Raw genomic sequence first — 6,308 nt, forward strand, 5'->3', positions numbered from 1 at the left:
CAGATTAAAAATAAATAATAAATGAAAAAGAAAGAAACATGTTAATTTATCTCCAGACTTTTCATATGCGCGTTGATATTTTTTTTAATACCTCCAGAATGAATTAACTAATCCATTAATTAATTAATTAATTAATTAAATAATTAATTAATTCGCTTATCGGCACGATTCTACAATTAATCAATTAATACCATCGCAGTGATTATCTAAAAATCCTGAAAAAAGCGTACACAATTGGGTTACACATCTTTTTCATTCGGTTAAAAAGAGTCTGTACTTTTAAAGGAAAAAATATAATGTTCGATAATGCAGGGTGATCAAAAAATAATGGTGCAAGAGACAATTTTAAGAAATCTTTTGAGTAGAAAATAAGACGATTTTTCGCAACTGTCCCCGACGCTCGTAGGATAGTAGGTACTGAACAATACTATAAAAAAAAAGCTGTCGTTAACCCTTAAAAAACGAGGTTCGATTTTAGGCGTAATTGGTCGCACATTCCACCGTCATTATCATCTAAATTCAAGCCGATCATCCTCACAGTATATGGCGTCAGTTTTAAATTTCATTCGGCAATAAGTTAACTTTCCCTCAAAAATCGTCAAATACGCGAAACGATAGAATAAATAATAAATGATAACGTCACAATAATAATAATAATAATAATGATAATAATAATAATAATAATAATAATAAAAATAACAACATAAGATAATGCCTAATGTATAATTACTCGGAATAAAATTTAAAAGAAGCGAAATAAAAAGCTAAAAAGATATATTCGTTTCGGTGTACTGTGAGTAGCAACGAAGGGAGTTATTTTTCATCATAATATCTGTAATAATAAAATATTTTGCGTTACATTTCGTTAATATTTGGTACAAGTACTTTCACACTGTTATACCTCTATAATATAACGGTTATTCGATTATTCGATAGTCCTTAATAAAGCATTCCTTATATATATATATACATACAATTGTTACTACTTATCATAGTACGGTATATGCGGTCACTAGCAATGCCTAAAGATTTATTTGTCGAGGAGCAAAAAATGTGTGAAGAAAACATGAAAAGAGAGCGGGAAACTGAAAAAAGGGAATCATGTTATTTTCAACTCAAAAATGTTTCTCAGGTTTTAGCAGCCACGGTATGTTCACAAATCTCGAATTGTAATTAGCCGCGCGAAACGTCATAGTCCTTGAGCGGTAAATAAAATCACGATTAAGAATAATATTCCATTATATCTAGGAAGGCCGCAGTTTTCTCTTGTACTACAATCTTTAAAACACCCTGTATGTAAGAAAGTTTATTCTAAGTAATATTATATGTATACATGTGGTGTACGTGTCACGTACGCGTATGAACACATAAGTACGTATGCATACATGCATACCCACGTGGCTGTGCACGTATTTACACATGTACACACCTGGACGAACGTATACATATATGTACGCATACATATATAGGTATATAATACGTGTACGTATACATATTCACATACGATCGCACGCGTACACATATGTGCACATTATTCGTATATACGTGTAGACGTATATAGGGTGTGCAATAAAGCTGAAAGTGCGATATGTAAGATTCCCGGATTCAAATTACGCAAATTTCATTCGAGCTAAAAATTCTGTCATTTTTTCCAAATAAATCGTATCATCGGTGAATCGCTGAACTGCGGATACGTCTTTTTTTTTCTTTTCAACTTTGATTGCCGTGTTATTCAATTCAGTTCAAGATCGATTTTACTTGGAAACAATTTGTCCGCAAACATCATCCGTATGTTTTTTTTAACTAAAAATGGAATTCGTTAGTACAATAGTACAACGGCCCCTTGTTGTACCTTCCCAAACACCCTGTATAAGAACACGCGTAGTATAAAGAATTTAAAAAATACACTTAAGACGATAAGGAGGGCAACAAAGAAACAAAATATATTTTCACTTCAACCGTTTCGATGACCAGACTAATCTATGCTTTAAGGCTTTAAAAAAGCTCCTTAAGGACCACCGCATTACATAAGGGTGCTTAATATAGGTAGCGCTATAGTGTACAGAACTGTTTCGTCCGATATAAAACAGGCAATTATTATTTACCTTCACTCTTTTCATATGCCTATTTATTACTTTCTCCCCCACACTCGACCGACTATCATATTTTTTCTTTTTATCACTTATCCCTATTATTTTTAATTTTTTTTTTTTATCATTTTTCTTTTTTCAGAAAATCGATGTTAACTAAGGTGCTGAGATAACGTTTCTCTTCTTCTCCGCCTGTTCTTTTTTACCTTTTACGATTCGCTTTGAAACCGGGACGATCTTAGAAGCAAAGTGGGATCAATTTCTCAAAATCATCTTATTTTTAGCAGAGGAATTGTAACTGCGCTCTTGTACTATCATTTATGTGACACCCTGTACATGTTGAATTGTTATCTTTTTTTTTTTTTGTTTTTTCTTCGTTTAACAAGCATATTTAAATACGTACACACGATACGAGAGTGTAACTTCCACAAGAAAAATTATCGTCCTTCATCACAATCAACACACATACAGAGACGCAGGTAGAAAATGGGATTTAGGTTCGTTCAGCGTGCATGAGCGTGAGCGCGAACCTTTTCTCGAGTAGAAAAAGTCGAGGCTTTTGAAAATTCACTTCTCCACACTAACCCGGCGCATTTATTTAAATTCTAATCTTTTATAGTAATGATTCATACCCTAAAACAGCTATATATTCAATATTTATTATCACAACAAATATCTTTCCGTTAGTTTGAGAAAGCTTTTCGCCCTTTGATTCAATTTGTGTATGGTGTTCGTGTGTGTACATGTTTATATGTATATATATGTTCCTATGTGTGTGGGCGTGTGTGCGTGCTATATGGATGTAATGTGTGTACTTAAAACACGCGACATTCAATTATCCTATACATTTTCCACTTTGAATTCTTTCTGGCCTTTTTTCTCTTTCTGGCAAGAAACGAAGGACACACCGTTTTCTAGATTATATGTGGAACTATTAACTCGTATTGTGAATTTTCACGCGCCCAAAGCACTTTTGTGACATTGTTCGATTAAAATCGAGTAGAAAACCAATCTTCTTTTTTCGATGTTCATCAGACTCTGATATGTGTAACACGACGCTTCTTTGAAAAAATGATGTCCAAAAAAATTAATTCGAAAATTTAAAAAAAATATCTCTAGCGAAGTTTCGTAACAAATGATGACTACTCGTCGACCGTCAACGTTCAACAATCGTTGTAAGAAAAAAAAGTCAAATATAAAAAGACTAAGAATAGAAGTATACATGTCACGTATTCTTCATCGTGAAGTCGATCAAAATGTATTCTTAAATTAGAATAAAACAAACGAACGAACGAACGAACGAACAAACAAACAAACAATTCGAGGAACATCACCGATCTTGAAACGCTGTTCACAGACTTCAACGCGCTATCGTAGTATTTCGCTATGAATAACTTCTAGTGGAAAACTGAAGGAAAGAAACAGAGAATAGAAGGAAATATAGTATTTTTAAAAAGCTTGCGCTCGCCCAAACGTATTAGGTTCGCATTGTAATGTTACTGACGCTAATAACTTGGACGTAAAGAAAAGTTACTAGACGAAGAAAAAGGTACCAGAGAAAATTCATTGGTGAAAAATTCTTGAACAACATTTAAGTAGAAGGTAAACACAAAACTCCGCAGAACCATGTTCAACGTCATTGTCATCGTAAACGTCATTCGTCACTGTAATCGTTATTATACTCCATAACCTCCTATCCCCTCCCACGCATACAATATTCACCCAATCATTTGGAAATCTTACACTAAGCTTCACCATCAGAGTCGTTAGAATACTACGCTACTTGTGAATATATCTCTCAATACCGTTAGACAATGAAAATCGCAAAATTGTAATAACTAACATTTTATATCTATTATTTCGTACCGTTTCTTCTTCTCGTCTCTATTTTTATATTATTGTTATTAGCATTATATCGCATCTTAATGAACATTACGATCATTATTACTGTTAATACCTAATATTTATTTCATTAATTATTAATTCATTATTGTTAGTTTATTATTAATCTATCTAAAATTAATTAATTTTTCATTATTGTTAGGAATAGAGGTTACTCGCGAATTAGTCCACTTTGTTGCATTAATCAGTAGTCATTTTTTTACAATAATTAATCACCTTATTAATTAGTACTCTCTTCAAAATGCTTTCTTATAATATATATTTATATATATATATATATATTATCGTAATATATAACTGTGTGTGTGTGTGTGTGTGTGTGTGTGTGTGTGTGTGTGTGTGTGTGTGTGTGTGTGTGTGTGTGTGTGTGTGTGTGTGTGTGTGTGTGTGTGTGTGTGTGTGTGTGTGTGTGTGTGTGTGTGTGTGTGTGTGTGTGCGTGTGTGTGTGGCGTGTGTGTGTGTGTGTACGTGTCTGTGGACGCGTAGGGTTATATTATCCACGAATATGCATACACATATACGTGTACGCAGCATGTTGTGTGTATACGTGTAGACAAACAATGTATACATAAATGTCTGTTCACTTTTTCTTTATCATTGATAAATCCTAAATTATTAATAAGTATGTATGTGTGTATGTGCGTGTGTCTTATGTGTGTATTGCGCGCGCGCTCGTACGTGCGTGCCTGCGTGTGTCCCAGTATTTACTATATTTACTATCCTTCTTCCCTATGTTGTTCACATGTTAATAGTTAAAAATGACAAGTTTAAACTTTACTCCTCGGACCTCGATTTTCATTTCGTTTTCTTTTCTTTTCATTTAGAACCCCTTTCGGGATGCTGTTCTCTTTCGAAGCGTGTGCACAAGGGGTACTTCTCCTAAATCTAACAAATAACATGACACTAACTTTCTGTAATATCTTTAAAACGTTCCATGTTTGCTAATTACGAAATCAGTGCATGGCACTTCCACCTTCATTGAATGGTCCTAGGTTGCAAAACGCGCATTGCAGCCAATTTTTTTAATTTTTCTCGCTCATTCATTTTTTACAACAGAGAAATTACTTCATCTTCGACTTTTTCCTAATATCTTACGAAATCAGTGTTTTTCGTATATTTCTTCAATGTATATTTATATTATACGTATATAATTAATTTAAAAAAACAGCATCTTACAAACACGTATTAAATTAACTTCATAACTAGATTAGACAATAAATGTGCGTAAAAGCTTCATTTAAAATTTCACATGCTTACATTCATAATAAGTGAAAATATCATCTATAGATTGTACATTAAATCTGAATTATTTGGCCCTGATCACTTCGTATGTACAAACATTTCAGTTTCCGTATGTTCAAAATTTAATTGGTCACGATTAACTAATAAATAATATTCACGGAAAAAGAATGGGAATCATACTTATTTATAATTCTTGGATATGTTAACCGCCGAATAACGACCAGATACATATCGTTAATTACTATTAGGCATCTAGACTTAGTTATATTTCTTTTTTTACTTTATAGGTTATTTGCCACATGTTCTAATTTCGATTATGTCTTTCCAAGAAACCCTGACGAAAGGTTCCGGAATTTTTCAAGTCCACTTCGATTTGGAAAACACTCGAAAAATATTTTCGTTCTTTCAATCACTTTTTTGACTCAATCACTTTAGGTTAAATTCCGATTCGAAAATTGTGCGAAATATTTCGAGGAATTTTACTCGCTCTTCCCAAGCTTATTTACATTCACCGTCAATAATTTCGTATTTAGGCAACAAAAAAGAAATGTGTCGTTTATCTCGAAACGATGTTGAAATTTTCAAATTTATTCAAATACTTTTCTATTTTTCGAAATCTATTACAACAGAATCATAAAATTTAATATTCCGGTCTTCCGTATATTTTAAGTCATATATTTCCCTGATATTACAAGTGAAACGCTTTTCCTTATCTTTTTACATTTCTTCTTCTTTCTTTGCTATTCGTATTACTTTGAATTTTCGAACAAAATTTCGAAGAATCGTTTTAACCAAACTTATTAGTACGAACGTTTCAAATCACTACATATATATACAACTCTAAGTAATAATCACGACAACCAACGAAATCTTTGGGGAAGATTTATAAAAGGTTAGTTCTCAGAGTTCTCGCGTTTTCAATATATCGAGAAAAAGCTATATTTCGATCATACTCAGCGAGGTGCGTAAGACGTAAAAGGAAAGAGAAAGATATTAACACGTTTACCTTAACATTTAACATCCCAGATAAAAATAACAGTTGGCTCACATTTTCGGACATATATTAAAATCGAT

The sequence above is a fragment of the Bombus vosnesenskii genome, unplaced genomic scaffold (assembly GCF_011952255.1).
Source record: "Bombus vosnesenskii isolate JDL3184/JDL3185 unplaced genomic scaffold, Bvos_JDL3184-5_v1.1 scf7180000014824, whole genome shotgun sequence".
NCBI classification, from domain to species: Eukaryota; Metazoa; Arthropoda; class Insecta; order Hymenoptera; family Apidae; genus Bombus; species Bombus vosnesenskii.